The sequence below is a fragment of the Echinops telfairi genome, unplaced genomic scaffold (genome assembly GCF_000313985.2).
Source record: "Echinops telfairi isolate 266 unplaced genomic scaffold, ASM31398v2 ScPeMD7_60;HRSCAF=208, whole genome shotgun sequence".
In the NCBI taxonomy this organism is placed as follows: domain Eukaryota; kingdom Metazoa; phylum Chordata; class Mammalia; order Afrosoricida; family Tenrecidae; genus Echinops; species Echinops telfairi.
In genome coordinates, this window is record NW_022103958.1 from 42184525 (window position 1) to 42210946 (window position 26422).

Here is a 26422-nt window from a genome sequence, read left to right on the forward strand (position 1 = left end):
GTTACAATTATCATTTATTATTTATTATATTATTTATGGCATCAAGCGTGTACAGTATGAGCCAATCAGTGGCAGTAATAACAGAGCATGCGCTGTTACGCAAAAACTGCGATAGAGTGAAGCCGGCGGTAGTCGAAGCGCCAAGTGGCGAGGGTTCACTGTATACTTATCAGAAGGGAGTGGTTGTCCTACTTAGAGTGGGACAAACAATAGGTTCTGATTGCTTTTGATGGCAGATAATCTTTAGGCAGATAGCCTTTAAGCATATATAGTAACAGTCATGTGCTTACAAGTAGCACCTTGAAATTGATTTTATTATGGAGAGGACATCATGGAGAATCATTTTACTTAGGAGAATGTGAATGGGATACATCTCCAACCCACAAACAAGAAGCGGAGCCTTGGCCTCCCAGACTCTTAGATGTTATGAATGTTGAGTTTGCTATACTCTTCCCAGTTCTGTTTCCCACCTTGGGGTTCAAGGATTATCATCTATATCTGCCCCCTCTAGTTTTCAGTATTTTAGTTGGTAGAAAGTTTGGGTAGTCTGCATCTTGCTGGGAGTCCAAAATTCATTCCCTTTTTCATGGAAGCAAAGACTTTTTATAATCTTACTACACATTTTCACTCTATGAAAGCCCGGGCCAGGATGTGATCCACTCCCGTTCTCCTTCCCTCTTAGTTTACTCCCTTGTGCTCTGATCAGACACATCTCTCTCCGCAAGCTGTAGCTTTAGTGTTGTCCTCTGTAGTGCATTCTTTTGGTGGGTGGAGGTGGGGACAGAGATTCATGTAGTTGGGATTGGGGCCAGCCCCATAGACCTCTCTGTTGGTTAACTGCTTCATGCCTGTATGTTGCATTCATGTCTTGGTGCACCAGGTTGAAGTCTGGTCCCTCTCTCCCTCTCCTGTGGAGATATAAACAATACCCTCCCCTTGGGTGAGTTAGTGCCCTGTTATATAACTTGATATTCTGGCTCGGAGCAGCCAGTTCACAGAGAGGATCATAGGGCCAGTCCCACCAGGAGACATGACATCCCTCACTAATGCATAGGGAACACTGGAGACACAAGTGTGGGAATTGTACCCAATCTGACCCCATCACATGGGGCGAAACACTAAGGGCGTGTACCAGAGCAGTAAGAGGAACAAGCAACGAAGTCCCCGAGGAATACCAAAAATAGACTTTGGGGCCAGGGCATGGCACCCCATCAGACTTGACCGGAAAACACTCTTAAGGGTCATCAAACAGACCTGGACCTACTTATAGGCTTTTCTTTTTGGTTGTTGTCTTGTGTTTTTTTTCCTTTTGTTTTGTTTTGCATGTCTTATCTAGATAAGATAGGTAGAATAAACAATCCGGAGGAGAAAATAACTGGCCTATGGTTCTGGGGGGACATGGGAGAGGGCGATGTGGGGGGAAGAAAGGGGGGTGCCAATAAACCCAGGGACAAGAGAAGTGAACTAAAATTGATGGCAAGGAAGGTGTAGAGGTCTGGTGGGGTTTGATCAAGTGCTTGAAGGCTGAATATGATAGTGGGACAAGAGGAAAGTAAAAGGAAACAAGAAAGAACTAGGAGGCAAAGGACATTTATAGAATTCTAAACACAGGCATGTACATATATAAATATATTTACATGTAACAATAGGGAAATAGATCTATGTACATATATTTATATGTTAAGTATTAAGATAGCAGATAGACATCGGGCCTCTACTCCCTCAACGAAAAGCATTTTGTTCTAATAACCTGGCATTCTGTGATGCTTACCTTCCCAACATGATCGCTGAAGACAAAATGGGTGCATAAACAAATGTGGTGAAGAAAGCCGATGGTGCATGGCTATCAAAAGATATAGGGTCTGGAGTCTTAAGGCTTGGAGATAAACAAGTGGCCATGTAGCTGAGAAGCAACAAAGTCCACATGGAAGAAGCACAACAGCCTGTGTGATCATGAGGTGTCAATGGGATTAGGTATCATGCATCAAAGACCCAAAACAAAAAATCATATTGATGTGAATGAGGGGGAGTGCAGAGTGGCGACCCAAAGCCCACCTGCAGACAATTGGACATAACCTCACAGAAGGGTCACAAGGGAAGAGATGAGCCAGTCAGGGTGCGGTATAGCACCGATGAAACACAATTTTCCTCTAGTTCTTTAATATGCTTCCACCCCCTCCTGGCGTACCCCCCACTATCATGACCCCAAAATTCTACGTTACAAATCTGGCTAGACTAGAGCATGTACGCAGGGAATCTAGTAGTACAGATAAACCCCTCTGGACCAATGAGAGTAGCTATACCACGAGGGAAAGGAAAAGGGAAAGGTAGGAGGAGAAAGGGGGAATTGATCACAATGATCCACATATAACTCCCTCCTAGGGGGACGGGCAGCAGAAAATTGGGTGAAAGGAGATAGTGGTTGGTGTAAGACATGAAAAAACTAATTTATAAATTATCAAGAGTTCATGAGGGAGGGGGAATGAGCTGATACCAAGGGCTCAAGTAGAAATAAAATGTTTTGAAAAGGATGATGGAAACATATGTACAAATGAGCTTGACACAATGGATTGATGTATGGATTGTAATAAAAGCTGTAAGTGCTCCAATAAAATGATTTTTGAAAAATAATTTAAAAATTAAAATAAAAAATGTTGAATATAGAAACTGGTTGTACTATACAACTGTACAACACTGCTTGATGTGATTGAACTATGGAATGTTATGATATCTGTAAGAGCTTTCAATAAAATGATTAAATTTTTTAAATTAAAAAATTAAATAAAAGTTGAGAAATAGACATCTTACGAAAAGAAAAAGAAAGAAAGCCCCATGTGGCACTATAGTTCTTGAGGTTTTGCAATCATGAATATTGGAACATAGATTTGATGATAGCATATAAGTATGCTGTCCTCCAAGGGAGATGTGTGTCAACCTTTCTCACAGAAAGTTGGGAGGAACCCCTAGTAATCTAGGAGTCTTCCAAGAAATGCTCACTGGTGTTTCTGTAATGATTTCACCCCAATTCCAGAAGGCTTAAGTCATGGTTGATTGTGAATTTAATAATACATTAGGTAATGACTGCAGTGCTGCTCTACCCTTATTTAGTCATTTATCCTCACATTTCATGCCTGTTCTTCATTTTACTCAGCAGTTGGCCTTTTTATACAGACTAGGGTGGAAAGTGGAGGTAGGGTGGGGAGAAGCAGAGTACATGCTATCTCAGACCTGCCATGTTTTAAAAATGTTTTCTTTGAAGTATTTGTGAAGTTTGAGCTATTTCATCCAGGTGCAGAACACAGGCCCTTTCTTTTAAGGCAGAATGAAAGGAGATAATGAACTATCTCAAGGTGAAATATGTTCAGCTGAACAACTTAAAAACTAGCTTCTGTAGCCAAGATGGTTTTATTCAATTAAATATCCTTAGTGATTTAGGGGAGGTTGGTATAGCTCAAACATATTTTGAAATAGTCTTGTTTTTTCAGCCAACTTGTATTTTAAATGATAAATTATTATATTCCCCTTTTAGCACATCTGTTCTTCTTTTCTGTGTTTTTTATTGTAAGGAAATGAAATACAAGATTTCCCCCTTCCTTTTGTGTTTTTTTTTTTTTTCCTTTTGTATTTTTAAATGAGTTTTAAATTTAAGAGGAATTAGTTCAGGGGTGAACTACAGTAGAACTAGATTTCAGTATTACTGATTAATTCAGGCATTTAAATGTCTCATTTATTTCATTCAAACCTCATCATCGCATACAAGGGTATTTAATTCTCAACTTTGAAATGTACTATTATTATAGGACATGATAGCTTATAAAGAATCAAAATGATTTTTAAAAAATCAATGTAGTTGCTACTTTACATTTATATAGTTTGATTACAGTCTTGTATTTGTTAGGGGCAGATGGCAGCAGGGTTCCATGGGAGTTATACACATGGAAATAAGGAAGAAATTTCAGCAGAGAACTCAGAAGTAGTCAAAGATCAATTTTGATGTAAGCCTAAGCTATTTAGCTAGTCTTTGCAGAGAATTAGCTTGGGAATTGACCATATGGTATCTCACCTACCTTTTAGTGTCTAGGTTCCTCATTATCCTCCTAAACAATTAAGAAATTGCCACTAATAATGAATGTAATAATACATTTTTGCTACTACTGGTTACATTGCTACCTAAAGCTTTATTTATTTATTTATTTATTTTGAGAACCCAACAAGTAGAGTCTGGAGTAGTGGCTGTTACATGGTATTCTGCTATGGAAGGGAATACTTCAGACAGAGGCAGGGTGTAAGTTGGAGCCATGTGCCTCCAGAAAGCCAAATCAAACAAACTTCACAGTCATCGAGTCAGTTCTGACTTATCACAACCTAGCGGACAGATAGAACTGCCCCTGTGGGTTTCAAGGATGTGGATCTTTATAGGAGCAGGCAGCCTCATCTTTATCCCACGGAGGGGCTGGTGGGTTTTGTCTTTTGTCTTTTGGACATGTTATTAGGAGAGAACAGATGCTGGAAAAAGACATCATACTTGGTAAAGTAGAGAGTCATCGAAAAAGAGGAAGACTTGGAAAAATGGATTGACACAGTGGCTCCAACAATGGGCTTCAACATAACAGCAATTGTGGGGAGAGCTCAGGACCAGGCAGTGTTTAATTCTATTGTATGTAGGGTTGCTATGTGTCAGAACTGACTTAATGGTACCTAACCACCACCACCACCCACAACCCACAACCAATCAACTACCACTGCCAGCACCTCCATCAACTACCACCACCAGCATCCCCACCAACAACCAACAACAACCACCGCCAGCACCCCCACTGCCGCCCACCAAGTACGACCGCCAGCACCCCCATCCCCACCAGCACCTCCACCACCAACAACTACCACCACCACCAGCCAACAATGTGTTCCTCCCATAATCTGTGCTAGGTGCTGTTTATATGGTAGTAGTTGAAATAGACATCACCCTTGATCATATGGAGCCGGTCTAATTAGAAAGATAAATAAGGGGCTGACAACAGACATGTGTTTATCATATTATTTACTCAAGTTTGGAATTGGTGTGCTGTAGAATTTCCACAGCTGGGAAGTTTCATTTATAATTCAATTTATTGGAAACTTTCTGAACACCAGTTACACCACATACCTTCAGGTACTTTGTAAGACTAAAATCTAACCTTTCTGAAAGCTAGGGTGCTGCACAAGTTTTAGCGGAGCTTCCAGATCAAGATGGACTGAGAAGACAGACTTCGTTAAAATATTATATTCACCCAATCCCAACTACGTGGATAGCCGCCCCTCCCCCCAGAAGAATTTATTTCAGAGGACAGCACTGAAGCTGCAGCTTGGGGAGAGGGGCATGTCTGATCAGAGCACCCGAGAACAAATGAAGGGGAAGGAAGAGAGAGTGGAGCGCATCCTGGCCCATCAGGCCTGGAGGATGATATCCCCGCTCTGAATAGCCAATGCACAGAATGGACCATGTGGCTGGCCCCACTATGAGACATGACGTCCCTTGCTGACCCATGGCCCTATGGGGGACAGCACTGGAGACACAGAGTCAGGATTGGCCCCATCTGACCACAACACACCAAGGCAAAACACTAAGGGCGTGTGGCAGAGTGTCAGGGAACAGAACAGGGAGGTCCCGAGGAAGTGCCAAGGATAGACTTTGGGGCCAGGGCATGGCACCCCATGGGACTCAACCACAGGACACTGCTAGAGGTCAACAAACAGACCTTGAACTAATTTATAGGTTTTTCCTTTTTTAAATTTTTATCTATTTTTTCCATTGTTTTGTTGTTGTTTTCTTTTCTTGCTTTGTTTTGCTATGTCTTGTTTTTTTGTGTGCATATTATTATCTCTGCAGGTCTACGTATATAACAGACCGGATGAACAGTCTGGAGGAGAAAACAACGGGACCGATAGTTCTGGGGGGACATGGGAGAGGGGGAGGTGGGGAAAAGGATGTGGTGTTGACCAACACAGGGATAAGGGAACAACAAGTGATCCCAAACCAGTGGCAAGGAGGGTGTGAGAGGCCTGGTAGGGATTGATCAAGGGCAATATAATCAAGAGAAATTACTGAAACCCAAATGAAAGCTGAGCATGATAGTGGGACAAGATGAAAGTAAAAGGAAATAGAGGAAAGAAATAGGAGGTAAAGGGCATTTATAGAGGCCTAAATACAGGCCTGTACATATGTAAATATATTTATATATGAGGATGGGGAAATAGATTTATGTGCATATATTTATAGGTTTAATATTAAAGCAGCAGATGGACATTGGGTCTCCACTCAAGTACTCCCTCAATGCAAGAACACTTTGTTCTGTTAACTTGGCATTCCATGATGCTCACCTTCCTGACACGATCACTGAAGACAAAATGGGTACATAAGCAAATGTGGTGAAGAAAGCTGATGGTGCCCAGCTATCAAAAGACATAGTGTTTGGGGTCTTAAAGGTTTGAAGGTAAACAAGCAGCCATCTAGCTCAGAAGTAACAAAGCCCACATGGAAGAAGCACACTAGCCTGTGTGACACGAGGTGTCAAAGGGATCAGGTATCAGGCATCAAAGAACAAAAAAAATCATATTGTTGTAAATGAGGGGGAGTGAAGATTGGGGGCCCAAAGCCCATCTTTAGGCAACTGGACATCCCCTTACAGAAGGGTCGCGGGGAGGAGATGAGCCAGTCAGGGTTCTGTGTAGCAACGATGAAACATACAACCTTCCTCTAGTTCTTAAATGCTTCCTTCCTGCCACTATCATAATCCCAATTTTAACTTTCAAATCGGGCTAGACCAGAGGATGTACACTGGTAGAGATAGGAACTGGAAACACAGGGAATCCAGGACAGATGAACCCTTCAGGACCAGTGGTGAGTGGCACTACCGGAGAGTGGAGGAAAGGTGGGGTAGAAAGGGGAAACTGATTATAAGGATCTACTTATAATCTCCGTGGGGTATGGACAACAGGGAAGTGGGTGAAGGGAGACGTCGGACAGTGTAAGACATGACAAAATAATAATTTATAAATTATCTGGTCCATGAGGGAGGGGGAAGTGGGGTGGGACAGGGAAAAATGAGCTGATACCAAGGGCTTAAGTAGAAAGCAAATGTTTTGAGAATGATGAGGGCAACAGATGTACAGATGTGCTTGACATACACTGGATGTATGTATGGATTGTGATAAGTGTTGTATGAGCCCCCAATAAAATGATTTTTAAAAATATATTCAATACATCATCCTTTTTGCTAGGAATTTAAGACCATTCATAAATCATTTGAATCTTTTACCACTTATTTGTGCTCACTAAGGAGCCCCGGTGACATAAGGAGGTGCTTTTTGGGTTGCTGAGCATAAAGTCAGCAGTTTGAACAGGTTGTGAGGGAGAGAGATGACGCTTTCTACTAACAAGTGTTTAGAACATTAGAAACCCGAAGGAGCAGTTCTACTCTGGTCTCTAAGTTTTCTGTGATTTGGAATAGACTCAGCGGCAATGGGTTTGATTTTGGTTTGGGTTACTCTCTGACAAAGTGCCTGGCTCTCAAAAATATTTTGAGTGAATAGGCAAACAATTTCCCCTGCCGGACTAATCTTGTCCTAACAGTCTCCTGGACACTCCTCCCAAGGGCTCTCACTTTTTTCTGCTGCCGCTTTCTGACATGCCTTCCCATTGCCTCTGTACACGGCCTCCCCATCTAAAGTCTTAGCCATTGTCCAAGGATCTATTCTCTCTCGTTAAATTATTTCCTTAATTGTATGTCATAGTTCTATCTCTACTTCCTGTCACTCGTGGTGCAATGTTTGTTAAAGCAATGAGGTAACAGAATTGATGAAGTGCAAAAGTTGTTAATAACCAAGTGGTCAAGGTTAAGTCAACAGTAACATCACCAATAATAAATTGCATCAGTATCCCCTGATGTGATAAGAAAGGCACCTCTCTTCTGTGGTTCTTCCCTCAGAACCCCACTTTACTCATGAGAGCACATCAGAGAAATCCAAATTGTGAGACATGCCACAAAACACCTGTTCAGTACTTTATAAAATGGTTAAGGCCCTGATCAAGAACTAAGTACTTCAAAAGACCCAAACTGTCATGGATCAGAAGAAACTAGGGAGTTATTACATTAAATTTAATGTGTTAGTTTCAGACAGAAAAAGGAAATTAGTGGGAAACCTGATGAAGATAGCACCATAGAGAAAGTATAGGCACAAAATCCTAAACAAAGTATTAGCAAAGTGAATCTAGTAGTGTGCTGAGATGATAACGTGCTGTCTCTGTAGGTTTTACTCCAGAAAACAAACATGTTTCTCTCTAATGCAATCTATCAACATAATGTACTCTATATTGAAAGAGTAAAACTACACGATTCTGGCATTCATAATAAAATTCCAAGTAAATCTTGCTTTTTAAGTTATAGGAAATACGACTGTGATTTTGTTTCTTTTGACAATGCAGTGATGAAGAAGGCCTCCCTTAAAAGAGAAAGCCCAGAATGTCAAGCTACAAATAAACCCTTTGTCCAGATATATCCTTAACGATTAGTAACGTGCCAGTCTGTACAAATGTAGAGTGACTGTTTGTCAAAAAGTCAATTCTTTTTTTTTTTCTTAGTTTTAGAAACCAGACTTTTATTCTGAGGAACTGTACAATGTCTTAAACAGTGTACCCCCTCTATTCAGGCTTCAACTACCTTTCGTGTGTGTGTGTGTGTGTGTGTGTGTGTGTGTGTGTGTGTGTGTGTGTAAACCAGAGGGAGAGCAGAATCAGCAGGGGTGTAGCAGGATCCCCACACAGACTGAGGGGAGCTGGAAAAAGTCAATTCTTAATGCAAGAATCTATAGAACTAAAGAGCTATATGCTGGAGCATTTGAAGAACACACTTGAATGGTCCATTTGGAAAATAACTTCTTTAAATGGAAGAATAAGATTGATTAGATGGAAAATTGGTTAATATCTTCCAGAGTTATAAAACCAGAACTTTTGAGTTTATTTCTCCAGGACAGAAATCTACCAGTATATGGAATTTGTAGAGTCTGGGTGTATTATAGGAATCATTTCTTTTGTAAGAATTAATAGCAAACTAGTCCCCAGGAGTTGGCCATTGAAGAAGTCCCCAAAGTCCAACTCTTGCAAGATGCTAGTCTGCACCACTTCCCCTACTCCTCCTTTGAGTACATTCCCTCATGTTTCTGGCGTCTGTGAATTGCTGCAGTGTCCCACAGAACTCAGGAAAGTCTGGAGATATGTGGGTCCAAAATCCAAAGGTCAAGCAGGGGTAGGCCAGAGGGGGGCCAGAGGGGGGCCAGAGGACTTGCTCTCTTCCTGGCTCTTGCCAGTGATTAGCTCACACCTCCTGCTTTCCAGTGGGCTCATTTTATACACAGTGGCATGGCATGGCATGGCATGGCATGGCATGGCGTTGCCGGGAGTCCTGTTCACAATTACTCACAGGTGAATCCTATCAGTATTCCCCCCTACCTTCTTACCAGGGCCATGCACAGAAAAGTAACGTTTGGTGGGAGTAACATGATGTAATCAAATTTCACCCAAATATAATAATTTATTCTCCACCCCTGGACTATATCTTATTGATGCATATATAACCTGGGGCCTCTGGCAGAATGTTTTCAATAAGCATTGGTCTCCTAGTAGTTTTAATCATTTTCCTAGATTTTATCCCAGAAAGAGTTTATTTGTCTTTTCTCAGCTGTGGTTTATAATCCCTTCAATCCAATATAAGTAACAGTGACCAAAATAAGCATTAACCAAAGAGTATGGCCTGGTTCACACCTTCTAAGATCAGATCTTAATTTTATCCTGTTCTTGTTTATTAGCAGATAATACCCTCCAAAATGAGACTGTAGCCACAGGTGTGAAAGGTATGAAATCCAAAATTATGTCACATAAGGGATTATGGCTGGACTGGTCATATTGAGAATATAACCCAACTACTACAGTTGGGGCCCCACATGGTTTGGCATTTTCAGTGGACACCTTGCCCTCAGAAAAGGAACCCTGGTGGTATAGTGTTACATGTTGGACTGCTAACTGCAGGGTCAGTGATTCAAAACCACCAGTCAGTCAGTCAGTCCTCCTCCGTAAAGAGTTCCAGTCTTGGAAACTCACGGGCAGTTCTAGCCTGTCCTGTAGGGTTGCTATGAGTCAGAATTGACTTGATGGCAGTGAGTGTTTTTAATAACTCACTGGGCTTTAATGGAGTAATATACAGCAAAGTTAAGGGCAGACACGTTTTCCTAGAGACTTAATAATCCTGTGGTGAACTTGTTAAAACAACCCTTCAATATATGCCATTGAAAGGATGCCCTGTATTTTGCATTTGCAGGGTTTTTTGACACTGTATGTACTGTGGTAGATATTGTTAAACAAGGTAAAAAAAATTTTTAAAGGTGCTCTTCTCAAAACGTATCCAGAAATTAATAATAGAACCAAATAGAGAAATGGTTGAAAATTAAAAACTCTGCTTACTGGTGGAGAAATACTTTTTACTGAAACAATGAAAATCTATTTCCAACAAGGGTTCAGGAGGGTGAGGGAGGGAAAAAAGAGGAGCTGATACCAAGGGCTCAAGTAGAAAGAGAATGCTTTGAAAATGATGATGGCAACATATGCACAAATGTGATTGATAAAATTGATATATGGATTGTTGTAAGAGACCCCAATAAAATGATTTTTTTTAAAAAATCTGCCTCCAATCTCAGTTATCAGATTGTGCAAACTATGAGAGGTCTAAAACTAAGTGTTGATGATTATTAAGATATATTCACACATGAATGGTGAGATTCTACTTTTTAAAAAAAATTATTGGGGGCTCGTACAATTCTCATCACAATCCATACATACATCCATTGTATCAAGCACATACGCACATTTGTTGCCCTCATCATTCTCAAAACATTTGCCTCCCATTCTAGCCCCTAATATCAGTTGCTCATCTTCCCCTCCCTTCCCACTTCCCCTCGTTCATGAACCCTTCATAGTTCATAAATTATAGTTTTGTCATGTTACCCTGTCCGATGTTTCCTTCCGCCCTCTCCTCTGCTGTCATCCCCCAGGGAGGAGGCAATACTTAGATTCTTGTAATTGGTTCCCCCTTTCTACCTCACATTCCCTTCACCCTCCAGGCATCACCCCTCTCACCACTGATCCTGAAGGAGTCATCTATACTGGATTCCCTGTGTTTCCAGTTGCTATCTGTACCAGTGCACATCCTCAGGTCCAGCCAGATTTGTAAGGTAGAATTGGGATCATGATAGTGGGGGGGGGGGGGAAGCATTAAAGAACTAGAGGAAAGTTATATGTTTCATCGTTGCTACCCTGCACCCTGATTCGCTCGTCTCCTCCCCACACAACCCCTCAGTAAGGGGGTGTTCAATTGCCCACCAATGGGCTTTGGGTCTCCACTCTGCACTCACCCACCTTCACAATGATATGATTTTTTGTTCTTGGATGCGTGATACCTGATCCCTTCGACAGCTCATGGTCTCACATGCTGTTGTGCTTCTTCCATGTGGGCTTTGTTGCTTCTGAGCCAGTTGGCTGCTTGTTTATCTTCAAGCCTTTAAGACCCCAGGCGCTATATCTTTTGCTAGCCAGGCACCATCAGCTTTCTTCATCACCTTTGCTTATGCACATGTTTGTCTTCAGTGATTGTGTCAGTAGAGCGGGCACCCACTGATATGATTTTCAGTCATTTGATGTCTGATAACTGATCCCTTCTACACCTCGTGGTCAGACTTCTTCCATGTTGGTGTGCTTCTTCCATGTGGGCTTTGGTGCTTCTCAGCTAGATGGCCGCTTGTTTGCCTTTAAGCCTTTAAGACCCCAGACTCTATATCTTTTGGTAGCCGGGCACCATCTGCTTTCTTCACCGCCTTTGCTTATGTTCACATTTTTCTTCAGCAATCGTGTCGGGAAGGTGTGCATCCTGGAATGCCAATTTAATAGAACAATGTGTTCTTGCAATGAGTAAGTGCTTGAGTGGAGGCCCAATGTCCGTCTGCTGCCTTAATACTAAACCTATAAATATATGCACGTAGATCTGTTTCCCCACACTCTTTTTTTCTTCTTTTTTTCTCCCCACACTCTTATATAAATATGTTTACATATGTACATTCCAGTCTTAATACCTTTATACATACCCCTTGTCCCCTAGTTCTTTCCTCTATTTTCTTTTACTTTCCTCTGAGATTCTACTTTTAACAAAAGGATGTTCATGATATTTCTTGTAATAGCAAAATATTTGAAACCTTCTGAATAGTCCAGGTAAATACACTATATTTAACTATGGAAGCAAATCAGGTAGATTTATCTGGCCCTTCATGTAGGTGAGAAAAGTAAGATGTATGTGGAAATAGTATTTTTATTTTAAAAATTATTACATAGTGCCACTAGGGCACCTTATATTTAAAGCTAGATTTGAACAAATACAGAAGTTTGCAAAGGGTGTACACCACACAGCATTTATTTACTTAAGTGCAGTGAGGAAAAGTTTTACCTGTTCTTTCTTAAGTGAGGGAAGGTGATTTTTAATATTTATAATTTCTTATAGAATTTTAAAATATACAAATCCAGAAATTTAAATATCACATTTTAAAAAGATTTCGTATTATAGGGTTAAAAACTACCTAGATAACCCAAGAGGCAAGCAAATTTTGGGAATGATGAGGGCAACAAATGTATAGATGTGCTCTACACAATTGATCTATGTATTGTGATGAATTTTATGAGCCCCAATAAATTAATTAAAAAAAAACTACCTAGATAATAGGAAAACCCTTAACTTTTCCCTTAAATTGATATTAAAGAGGGTGAAAGCAATTAAGTAATATAAAATGTCATATCCCAAAATATCTACCGTAAGAAAGGAGAAATAAGTAATTTCACTCCTGCAAATTACAAATATTAGTAAGCTGGGCCACATGTCCCCATTCTTACCCATCTCTTTCCCTCAGTACCTTCATTCCTTGCTTTCTCTTCTTAGAGACCATGGGCAGATTCCATCTGACACCATATTGTGACACTCTAACCCGGATTCCTTCTTCACTCTCAGCAGGGAGGGTTGGCTAAAGTTGAGCCAGGTGGTTGGGGAGGTAAGACCAGGTAGGGAAGAATAAAGCCAAAAAGAAAGAGATACTTATGTGGTGATTCATGAAGAAGTCAAGATTCAACTAGCTGCTGCCAGAAAACACAAAAAAGGTGTAGACAAGATGTGTGTGTGTGTATGTGTAGCTGCAAAAGTCTATTCCTTACGTGCTCTGTACATTTTTCTAGGAGTGTGTGTAAAGTAATTTAACCTTTGGTAGATGACTAAGGCTACGCAAGGTGAGTATCACTTTCATCATACACTGTAATAAATGGTGCCTGAAAATAATATGCCAGTGAGCAGGTATGAAGGGTAACCGATACTAGCATACTTACTGAGATTTCTGTAGCTTCATTTTCATCCTCAGTTGTTGTCCGGTGCCTAATTGAGTTGGTTCTGACTCATGGCAATTCTGTGCACAACAGAGCAAAACACTGCATGGTCCTGCGCCATCCCCGCAATTGTTCTGTGGACACCATTGCTGCAGCCACTGTGTCCATTCAGCTTGTGGAAGGCGTTCCTCTTTTCACTGTCCCTCTACTTCGCCAGACATTTGCTGCAGATCAGGAAATCACATCATTGAATTTGCTACAATTTTTTGTCAAGTGACAAATAATACTTCTTGGAGAAATTTCTATAAGAAAAGCAAAGATTTATGATATCAAATTTTATTTCTTAAGTATTTATTTGACCTGTTTTTAGGATTTTGGAGCCCTTGTAGTTCAGTGAGGAGTCCTGGTGGACTAGTGGTTATGTGTTGGGCTGCTAAGTGAGAGGTCAGCAGTTTGAAATCACCAGCCGCTCCACAGGAGAAAGATAGGGCCTTCTACTCCGGTAGAGTTACAGTTTCAGAAACTCACGGTGTTCTTCCCTGCCTGAGAGGCGACAGTGAGTCGGAGTTGACTTGATGACAGAGGGAGGAAGAGAGAGATTTTGGCTGTGTGTTATACAGTTGAAGGTGCTAGGCAAGTGAGAAGCTGAAAAACATATCATGACCCAGATAGATGTTAAGCAGATTTCCAAGGTTGCCTTTGAATTCTAGCTCTACTCTCTAAAATACATAAGAACTAAAGTTGAGTCTGCATGTCTACATCTAAGTGTTGATATGTACCAAAATACATCCATACACTGTATCAGTGTTGGTTGTCTTTATTTTTTTATTTTGAAACAAGCAAATACTGAACATTCATCTTTAATTAGCTTGGGGGAGTGCCAGTCCTTGTATACTTCTGTCTAGAGCTGAAATTTCCCTAAATCCTCCTTATTATGTGAAAAAAAATTTTTTTTAATCTAAACAGTGTTAAGGCTTTATCTGTAAATGTGCAAAGGAAAAAATCATAAACTTTTCCAAATTCATATTAAGGAAAAACAATTGGATTAGAAGCGAGAGTATGAAAAGGCTGTAAATGTTTTGATGCTCTCCATTTTATTTCTAGTTTCTAATGTCCATTGCAAGGGTTACACAGAATTCACAAATTTCATGATTAAAGGGTTTACTAAGGAGGTTAACAAGTGTACTGCTATTGAGAAATGCTCAAGATTGAGTTGTTTATCAGGACATACAAAATTCTGTCAAGGATGTTAATAAATGCACAAAGGGCGTACCACTCCGATATAAACCTCAACCCGAAGGCATTCAGCTTAGCTTAAACTGTTCAGCAAACCCAACTTCCTGAATTAACTACTTAGAGGCACCCCACTCCAGTAAGCCTCAGCCCAAAGGCACTCAGCCATTCAGTGGATCAGAAAGTCCATCTCCCACACTAAAGTGCCAAGGGCACCCACTCAGCAAGCCAGCATCCTGCACAAAGGCACTCATCTTTAAGTGCTCTGTGGGTTGGGAAGTCCATCACTCTGTTCCATGCTCTGGCTCCTGGTTCTGCTGCCGCTGCTCCTCCGATGGTGCAGTTGTCATCTGGATCCAGGAAGTAGACTGTACAGGGATCTTAGGTCCCGGGGATGGGCCCCACTCCTGGATCTTGCTGGCAATAAATTCTCTCCTGCTTCTCAGAGGGCTCATTGCATACACAGCAGGACAGCACCCCAAGGAACCCTATTCACAGTTACTCACAGGTGAATCCTATCAGTGTCCTTCTCCACCTTCCTCCCAGACCCATGCAGGGAAAGGTCATTTGGTGGCAGGTCGAGACTTTGGCTAGAAAAGGCATTAGATAATTCACTGCCCCTGAAGGGGCCTTCAAAATGTTTGTGGAAAAATTCCATTATCTTTTCATTTCACCTTTTCCCACGAACTCGTGCTTATCAAAAGGAGCCGTTCTAGAAACGAAGCAGCCATGGCCTGGAATGGAAGAAGCTAGCCAGTCTTATCTGGAAGTTTAGTCTATTATGTAACCTTCTTTCAACCCTGTCTTCTTTGTGCACGATGATCTTTTCTTCTGGCCTGTCTCTAACTGGACATTATTACTTGGATGTTGCCTGTACCTTAAACATGCTCTCCCTAAAGCTCATCTTACCTTTCAAGCCGAGTCTTCCTTCTATGTAGTTCCTTTCTTAGATCTGTTTTTCCTTGCACTCTAACACCAAGTGTGATCTACAGTATCCAGAAATTTAAGAAATACTTTTTGAATTAGTATATGTACTATAATTTAACATTTTTGGACAGAATATTAAATTAAGACATCAAATACACAAATTGGGTTGACTTTTGCAACAAAAACTTATTAGAACTTTACCATGGGCTCTTTTTGTCCTCATACTTTTAACTTATAGTAAAGCATGTTTGTATTTAAAACACTAGTTTAAATAGAAAACTCATCCTTTGAACTTTATTTTAGCTTGTATGCCACAGAGTATTGCTTATAATAAACTTTTTGAGGACAATACTTCATCTGGTGGCAAAATGTGATAGAATATTCCATTATCCATCATAATTTTTGATTACTCACATTTTAATGGATGTATTTAATTTCAGACTATGTAATCTACTGTCTGTTAGGTTGTGTTATAGAACTTTTATCAAAGAATGCAATAAGCGAAGGATCTTAAAGAATGAAGCTTAAAAAAAAAAAGAATAAAGCTTTGTTCTTTTGGAATCCTTGAGGGTTTCTAAGAAAGATAAGAGTAATTTATAGCTCAGATATAGATGGAAAATGTCTAATTATAGCGGACACAAGCATTGGCCTTGGAGTATAAGATATGGATTTAAATTCCAGGAATGAGGGTCAACCACAGAGTAGCCTTGGACGAATCATTTTGGCTTCTGCCCATGGGTAACACTCCCGTAAAAATGGTAATTTATTTGACATACCTATTTTTCACAAGGCTGTGCAGGGAATAAAAATGAGAGTATGCTGTAAGTTGAAATTGGTATACAATTAAAGCAGTGGTCTCCTACTGTGGTGTGGAATCACCTGGGGAGTCCCTTAAAACATACTGATCTTCATGCCGAAGTGCCATGCGTTTTTGATGACTGTGATTGGGTGTGTGGCTCTAGCATTACAATTTTAAAAAGCTCCTCACGTGGATCTGTAGCATAGTCAGGCTTGAAAGCAAACTCACTGCTGTGGAATTGATTCCAAGGCATAGTGACCTCTCTAGAGGGTTTCCAAGGCTGTAAATCTCTACAGGAGCAAATTGACTCATTTTTCTTCTGAGGAGCAGCCAGTATGTTTGAATCATCAGCCTGCAGTTAGTACTCCAATGCTCCCTAAATAAGCACAAGAATCTAAGGAATTATAAAGCAAACTATTAGATAGGTGGTTTCACATCCTGTAAATAATTTAATTCTAGGAGACTGAATTTCTTTTATTCACATTTTGTTAAACCTGACAGTCAATAATGTATTAGTTTAACCTTTAGTGTTGAAATCCAAAGAACACTTTTCATAGACAGAGAGTTTTGTGAGCGTAAACAGATCAGGGTTCTATATGAATGGTGTCTACCACTGCATATATGATAAGAGCACATCATTCAGTCAAGATTTTTAAGTCCACATTTTAACTTTGCAGTGACCTACATGTGGTTGCACATTTAGTTAGCTGAACCTTTTGCTTATTTCACACGCGCCGTCAGAGCTGATGGCACTGAAGACACAGCTACACAGAAGACAGACAAAAATAAGGCTCCAGGAATTGACGGGACAGTAATGCAGATGTTCTAATAAACAGATGTAATACTGGAAGCACTCATTCATCTATGCCAAGAGGTTTGGAAAATGTGGAAACTACTGGAAAATATCATTGATATTATATGCTTGTGAAATTTTTCTGATGATCATTTAAAAATGGTTGCAGCAGTACATCAACAGGGCGCTGCCAGAAATTCAAGCTGGATTCAGAAGTGGACATGGCACAAGAGCTATCATTGTTCTTGTCTGTTAGATTGTGGCTTAGAGTAAAGAAACCAGAAAGATGTTTACTGTGTTTAATTGACTGTACAAAAGCATTAGACTGTGCTGATCATAACAAACTGAATAACATTTCAAAGAATAAGAATTCCAGAACACTTAATTGTGGCATCAGTATATAAACCAAGAAGCAGTGTGGTTATTGACATATGATTCATATATCACACGTTTCAATAGTTAAATCATATTCAGGTTGTGCAATATCACCACAATCAATTTTAGGACATTTCTTCTTCCTTGCACTTGTTGTTAGCTTCCCATTTCCCATCAACCCCTCCTGCTATGCCCTAGGACACCATTAACCCAGTCATTTACTGTCTCTATAGACTCACATATCCTGGATTTCATATGCAGAAAAACATACAAAAGCCAGCCCCAAACAAACAAACAACCCAATGACAGAATGGAACAGAGAAAACCCTCAATTGAAAAGAAAGCAGAAAATACTAAAAACTGGAACAAGTGACTCAAAAGGGAGAACAAATGACAAGATGTCATATTTCAACCTAGCGACTACCCTACAATGCACGCTGTCTGATAACAAGGCCCTTCTTATCCCTGCTCCGTGTGTAGTCTGAGGGGATCGACCAGAGGACTCTGCAAAAGGGATTTGGTCTCCCCTGTCATCCACAGTCTTCTGCAAACTGAGTGCTTCCGAATGTAAGCTCTAATACTGTATCCTCCAGATTTTTACAAACTTTGGGTCACATAGGATGGTGAGCTTCTTCCATGTGGCCTTAGCTGATGAAGAGGCAGTGTTTTGAACAACACAAAGAGATATTGGATGGTTTACAATGAGGAAAGATGTGCACATGGGTTGAATCCTTTCCCCACACTTATTCAAACTTCATGCTGAGCAAATCATCTAAGAAGCTAGAGCATCTGTTTTTATCTATACATATATCAAAATTATCAATTTTTTCGGATTTTTATAAATGAAATTTATCTCTAGTGTGTTTTTGATGCTAATATTTATACAGGAGAATCATCAATGTTAAAAATATATATTTGATACAAGAGAAAGGGGAGTAGGGAGTACTGTGACAATTTTGTTATTAGAGTTTTAGAAAATAAGACACAATCTGGGAATATAGAAAAAGGAGAAAACATTTGGTAAATTCATTTATTAGTAATAAAACTATCACTTTAATTTTGGGAGCCAAGAATTTCAAGTTAAATATGAGAATATAAAACTCTTTCTTTAAAGCATTGTTCAGCCGTAAGCATTGCAAAATATCAACTGGCAGGATATTAAGGTGGCGCAGCAACTGTTCTTTTTTTAGTAGCCTTTTTCCTGCAGATGTGCCTTGCACAGAGGAAGATGCTATTTTTTGTTTATTTGTGCTCAGGCAGGTAATCAACTGGAGAAGTAAATACAAGACTTGTTTGTTAAATGAACTCTGGTTAATTTCAAAATAGAGGTCACATGACTATCTTAAAATGTCATTTCTAATGCTCTTATAAAATTGTTGGCTTTTTGAGACTCAGAGAGAAAACTTTTTAAAATAAATTTAAATGTGTTCAATAATTTTGTCTCTGACTTGGGGGAGGCAGATATATTTAGTTTCTTTTCTAAAATGGAGGTTGAAAATTGATGTTAACATTCCTTTTACCCAGGTATCATATGGCATTTGAAAGACAAGATGTATAGTATAGCTAAATGTTAGGTTTTACACAATTAAAAAAACAAAAGCAAAACCTTATAAATGCCTTTTCCCTAACTATGCTATAAATTATACTATCTGTTCATCTTTTAAAGTTTGATATTAAATCTGAATTAAATTTCCTTGAGATAATTAGATATTTCTTTTTTTTAAATGATAAATTGACCCAGATTTTCCTACATATGTGTTTGCTTCCAACTCTTGTCCTGACACTTGACTTTCTGCATTTTTCCTTTGTTGTGCTTCAGTCCCTGTTGTACTCTGGAATGCAAAAAGAACTTCCTGAAGGACATAGTGGTACTTCAAAAATGTACAAATAGGAATAATGTCATCAGTCAGTGACTAAGCAGAGCTGAATTCAATTTTGCTGATGTTAGAATTGTCTCACGTCCTGTCTTTCAGTAAGACCAGCTTTTGTCATTCAATATTGGGATTGGGGGCGAGGTGAAAGGAAAGGTGAATTCTATAATGAGTCAGGCAGGAACTGGAGGAGGCTTTGTTTGTTTCTCCAGCTTGTTTTGTTATAAGATCAGTTGTTTCAGTGGATAACCAAGAGCTAGTGACATGAAGAATTAATTGCACGTTGCTTGTGAGATACAAAATTACATTATAGAAACTGCCAAAATTCTTTTCATTTATCATGAATTCCAGAAAGAGAACTTTTGACCAGAAGGATCACATTCCCTCCCACCTCCAACACCCCCACCCCCTCCTTTTTTAAACATGGTTCCTTCTTTAGGGAACACAGCATTCCAGCTTTACCCCAAATCTCCAATGGAATCATATTGCATAGTTGTAATCAGGGGAGAGGCGGGGGGAGATGTAAATAGCTCCCAAGAGGGACTCTTAAGACCACTTTACCAAGTTTAAATATAATATTGCATCTCTAAACAAGTCCTCCAGCCTCCTAGTAGTCACACCTAATTTGTATTGTCACTTTACATCAAAATCCATAAACGTTCAGTCTAATTGGGGAAAGAGGAATGTCAGTAGGTTTACATATAAGAAACAGAAATATGTAATGGATCCTTTTTGTGATTTTGGGTTGTTTTTTTTTATATTAAGCTAAAATGCAAAATAGGACCTAGGGTTTAAGACATAATTTTTTGTTTCTTATTTCATGTATCAACACCACATTAAAGGGAAAGGATCGCAATACTGGATTCCTTACTAGGTTAAACTGTTTAGCTCTCTGATAAAGATACTGCATTTCATTTCTCTCAGAATTCGTTTTCTATCTCTAAAATCCATCTTTTCTAATAGCATTTTTCTCTTATTTTCAAGGCTTATTAGATCTAAGTTAGGAAAGAGTGATAGTTTAGAAACAAATAGTATTTTTAGCTACAATGTTGTTGTTGTTAGGTGCCCTTGAGTCAGTTTAAGTCATAGTAACCCTACGCACAGCAGAAGGAAACACTGCCAGTCCTGCACCATCCTCAGCCATTGCAGTGGTCCAGTCCCTTGCTGCAGCCACCGGGTCAGTCCGTTTCAGTAGGGATGTTTCCCTTTTGTGCTGGCCCTCTACCAGGCACGCAAGCCTTCTCTAGGTCCCTGGAGTAGGTGAGATGAAGTCTGCCATCTTTGCTTATAAAAAGCATTCTGATGTGCTTCTTCCAACACAGATTTGATTGATTTTATGGTAATCCATAATATAGTTAATATTTTTTACCAACACCATAATTAAAAAGCACAGATTCTTTTTTCAGTCTGCCCTATTTATTCATTGTTCATTTTTTACTAACTGCAATAGTCGTTCACAAATGAAGTACATTATGATTTGAAGTGAGCCTGAAGGGTGGATCGTTTTTGTTGTTGTTGTTGTTGTTAGGAAGGAGCAACTGGGAACTGAGTGGACCAAGTCTGGTAGTGAGAATATGCATATGTGAATTCACACATGTGAATACACACATGTGAAAATACGTGCATACACACACACAGAGTCTGCCATTAACTCCCAAGTCCCTAAATCATCAGGCAATATAGCAAGTGGTTGGCTTAAGTCCAAAAAACTGGAGGTCAGATGATGAGCCAGATGCACAACCCCCAGCAAAACACAAACAAGCTTTCCCACATTATCCACTTATATTGGAAGTAGGCCATACCCCTGAGAAAACTTCCTTTCAGTTGATGGGCTTCTCATTGCACAGCTCATTAGAGAGGTGGTTGCATTATGTTAGAGCTCATCATAGGGGATCAATGTGCTGTAACTGCCCAATCACTGAGGATTCTGGCCCAGCTAAGTTGGCATGAAGTCTTAACTGTCATACCACCTATATAATAATTAGGAAAAAAACAGAAAAGCCCTCACACCTTTAAAGTTAATATAACCTGGAGCATTTGGGTGAACCCCGCCCTGGTATGGAACCACCAAAATGCCTGAGAGCAGCGGTTCTCAACCTGTGGGGCGAGACCCCTTTGGTGGGGGGGGTTGAACAACCCTTTCACAGGGGTCACCTGATTCATCATAGTAGCAAAATTACAGTGATGAAGTAGCAATGAAAATAATGTTATGGTTGGGGGTCCCCACAACATGAGGAACTGTATGAAAGGGTCACGGCATCAGGAAGGTGGAGAACCACTGCCTGAAAGCCTGGCCAAAGCAACTGCTCAACAACTTGTAATATAGATATATTTTCATAAGTCATTAAAAAAAGAGGTTTCCATAGAACAACAAAAATTTGGTTCAGGATGTAGACATTGTAAACTATGAAACCCACTGCCGTTGAGCCAGTCTGACTCAAAGGGTTTCCTTGATTGTAAATTTCTATGGGAGCAGAGAGCCTCATCTTCTCCCTTTGAATTGCTTGTAGGTTTAAACTGCTGAACTTAAGGTTATTGGTCTAAGGCTTAACCCACAGTGTCACCTGAACTCTTTTTATAAACCATATAAAGAGACAGACACAATAAGCAACAGAACTGATTATAATGGGAAACTTTCACTGATATTACAAAACAAGTTTGTCCCAATGATTAGATATAAAAGAGGAAATCAAGACCAAAAGGAACAGCCTGTACATCGTGAAAAAGGAACTGGAAGGTTTCAAAGAAATTGAGGGGGAAATGGAGCTAAAATGTTACTGGATAGATTTATGCTTTTAATAAACTTTTGAGTTATTTTGTGTTCCACAACATAATTCTTATTATATTAAAGAGCAACGTGTTATCATTTGAATAGAGAACAAGTTATTTGAATGAATAGTTTGAGGATATCATCTCTAGTATACAGATAGAGGAAAAGAAAAAATAATAGATGTTAAGAACGTGGAAGACAGAATGAGACAGTCTAATTCATATTTAATAGGAATTTCAAAAAGAAAAAATAAAGAATATCTAAAGGGAAGATAATGACTACATTTTTTTCAGAACTGAAGAAAAATGTTAAATGTACAAAAATAAGCCCAAATTAGGTAATAAATAGTTTATGGTTACCCTAAGAACTTAAATCCTAAACTATAAATTATATTTTCCTAAGTATTTTTAATTACATTCCTTTTAATGTAAGGAATGAATACAATTCTCTTCATGCATCTGAAATAAATGTCAAGAAGTACGTAAAAATATAGGCTTTGACAATGAAACTTACAACTTTCCTCTAGTTCCTTAATGCTTCCTCTCCCCGCCCCCCGCCCCCCCCCACACTATCATGATCCCAATTCTACTTTACAAATCCGGCTAGACCAGAGGATGTACACTGGTACAGATAAGAACTGAAAACACAGGGAATCCAGGACAGATAAACCCCCCAGGACCAATAATGAGAGTAGCAATACCAGGAGAGAAAGGGGGAACCAATCACAAGGATCTACATATAACCCCCTCCCTGGGGGACAGACAAAAAAGTAGATGATGGGAGACGTTGGACAGTGTAAGACATGACAAAATAATAACAATTTATAAATCATCAAGGGTTCATGAGGGAGGGGAGGAGGGGAAGGAGGGGAAAAATGAGCTGATACCCAGGGCTCAAGTAGAAAGAAACTGTCTAGAAAAGAATGATAGCAACATATGTACACATTTGCCTGATACAATTGATGTATGGATTGTAAGAAGCATTGTAAGATCTCTCAGTAAAATAATTTTTTTTTGAAGTAGAAAGAAACTTTTGAGAATGATGATGGTAACAAATGTACAAATGTGCTGACACAATAGATGTATGTATGGATTGTGATAAGCATTGTATGAACCCCCAATAAAATTATTTTTAAAAGAAAAAGAATATATGCTTTGATTTCAGTAAAACTATACAGATACTTAAATCACAGAACCAGTACCTGTCCAATAGGATAACATATAAGAATTTTAAAATGCGTACCATTGGTATTAAAAATAATTATACATTTTACACCCAAACATACTTTACATTTAGCACTTACTGGAATTGTTCCAATAATTCTTCAGCTTCCCTAAGGATTCTACTCTAGAAATTATAACAGTAGTTGGATCTCAATACAAATAAAGACAAAAATTTCACCCAAAATTATTGTTCCTATCCTTTTTCTTTTAAGTTTTTATTGTTTTATGTAAAGTATACACAGCAGACTAGGTTCCCATTTACAGTTTTTACATAAATTGCTCTGTGACATGGGTTACAGTTTTTACATAAATTGCTCTGTGACATGGGTTACAGTTTTTACAATGTGTCCAATGTGTTGACATTTTCATCATTTCCATTCGGATACCATTGATGTAGCATCCCTTGCTCCTCTTCTCATGTCTACTCGTGGGTAAATGTTAGCCATTCGGTTTCATATGTAATGCTAATTGTTTAAGAGACACAAACTAACAACACCATAGACAGGGAACAACTAGGGAATTAAAAGCAACAATAGGAGGATATAGAGATCCTGGTGGTGTTGGAGGAACAGCAATCTAGCTTAGAGGAATTACTAAGAGGCAGAAGAAGGGCGAGCATGATGGTGGCACAGGAGGAAGGTAAAAGAAACAGAGACAGGATCTAGGAAGCAAAGCTATGGATAGAGGTATAAACATAGGTATGCACTTATGTAAATATGATAATTCATAAAAATAGAGGTATTGGCCTATTTACATATGTTTATATAGCAATACATTGAGGAAGTGAATGGACTTTGGGCCTTAGCTCAAGCCCTCCCTCAACACAAGAACGCTTTGTTCTAACAACCTTGAATTCTGTGATGCTCATCCTCCTGACATGATTGCTGAAGACAAAATGGGTGCATAAGCAAACGTGGTGAAGAAAGCTGATGGTGTACAGCTATCAAAAGATACAGCATCTGGGATGTTAAAGGTTTGAAGTTAAATAAGTGACCATCTAGCAGAGAGGCAACAAACCCACATGGAAGAAGCACACCCGCCTGTGCTATCATGAGGTGTCAATGAGATCAGGTAACAGGTACAGAAGACTCCAAAACAAAACAAAACCATATTGTTCAGAACAAGGGGAGGTCAGAGCAGAGGCTCCAAACCCATCTATAGACAATAGGACATCCTCTCACAGAAGGGTCACAGGGAAGGGGTAAGTCAACCAGGGCACAGTAGAGCACTGATGAAACACAATATTCTGGTTCTTGGAGACTTCCTTATCCCCCACTATCATGACCCCAGGCCTGCTTTTCAGTTCTGGCATACCAGAGCATATACACTGGTACAGATATGAGCTCATGACACACGGAATCCAGGTCTGATAAACCTCTCAGGAACAGAAATTGTGATACCAGGAGGGTAGGGGGAAAGTGAGGAGAGAAAGAGGGAACCAATAGCAATGGTCGATGCATAACACACACTCCCCCACCCCACCTTGGGGGCAAACAACAGAAATATGGGTGAAGGGAGAAGCAGTCAATGTAAGACATGAAAATAATGATGATTATTTATAATTTATCAATGGGTCACAAGGGGTGGTGGGGGAGAGGAACTGATACCAAGGGGCTCAAATAGAAAGTAACGTTTAGAAAGTAATGACAACATATGTACAAATATGCTTGATACAATCAATGCATGGAATGTTAAAAGAAGTGTAAGAGCCCCCAATAAAATGATTTAAAATAGTAATAATAATATTTTAGAATTAAATTATACTTTACAGCTATCACAAATTAATTAATATATGTGCATATCCAGTTTCCTGGATAACATTAAATATCTTCATGAGATTACTCATTCTTGGGGAAAAAATGAGCTGATGCTAGGGGCTTGCGTGGAGAGCAGATGTTTTGAGAATGATGAGGATAACAAATGTACAATGTGCTTTATACAATTGATGTATGTATCGACTGTGATAAGAGTTGTATGAACCCCCAGTAAAATTATTATAAATAAATAAATAAATAAAATTTGAAGGGAAAATGATTACTCATTCTTGTTTTGACTTTACTATTTAAATAAGAAGTCAAAGAAAATGTATGCTCCAAAGGAATCTTTTGGTTTCTTTGCTTCTAGTTAGTTGAGCTCATAATATGATGGAGGTTGGATATTGTGATACTGAATTTTTTAATTTCTACCATTGGTATTATAAAATAATTAAAAACTGGAACAATTGGATCCAGGTATATTATTAATTAAATTTTGCTGTGCTGTACTTATTGATATTTATAGTATTTATATTTATATGTCTTGGTGGTACAGTGATTATTCATTGAGCTACAAAAGACAAGGTCAGCAATTCAAAGTCATCAGTTTTTCTGCAGCAGAAAGGCTGGGCTTTCTACTCCTGTAAAGAGTTAACAGTCTTGGGAACACACCGGGACAGTTCTATGCTGTCCTGTTGGGTCTGTATGGGTCAGAATTGAATCAATGGCAGTGCTTTGGTATATATTTATACAAATATATTTCTTTGTGTGTAGAAATTTATTTTTAAGGATTTTTTTTCTCTATTTAAACTTTATTTTTTAACCAGTTTTATTGGCACTTCTTCTACATAGCATATCATTCAATAGATCAATCATCCCGAGAAGAGTTGTACAATCATTATCACAATCAATTTTAGAACATTTTCTTCTTCCTGGTACTCATTGTTACTAGTGTAATTTTTTTCTTTTTAAAATCATTTTATTGGGGCTGTTTCTGTAGTGTTTTCTTTAGGTCTGGATTGGGGGTTGGGGCAAATTTTGAGTGGAACATTGACAAAATAGAGAAAACAGAAGATAAATGACCAGGATTGTAAAGATTAGGTGGTGGTAAAATTGGAACTATTTAAATTTATAAGTGTAGAATTTATGGGATCATTTATCCCATCACACTGAGGCAAAGCACTGGGGGAGTGCAGCGGAACAGCAAGGGAATGGAGCAGCAAGGTCCCCAGG

The 26422-nt window shown here is 39.2% G+C and overlaps 1 protein-coding gene across 1 annotated transcript in view; it reads left to right on the forward strand.

The window, feature by feature from the left end:
- Positions 1-26422, forward strand: part of SBF2 (SET binding factor 2) — a 353360-nt gene that overhangs the window by 35171 nt on the left and 291767 nt on the right. The window lies entirely within an intron of this gene.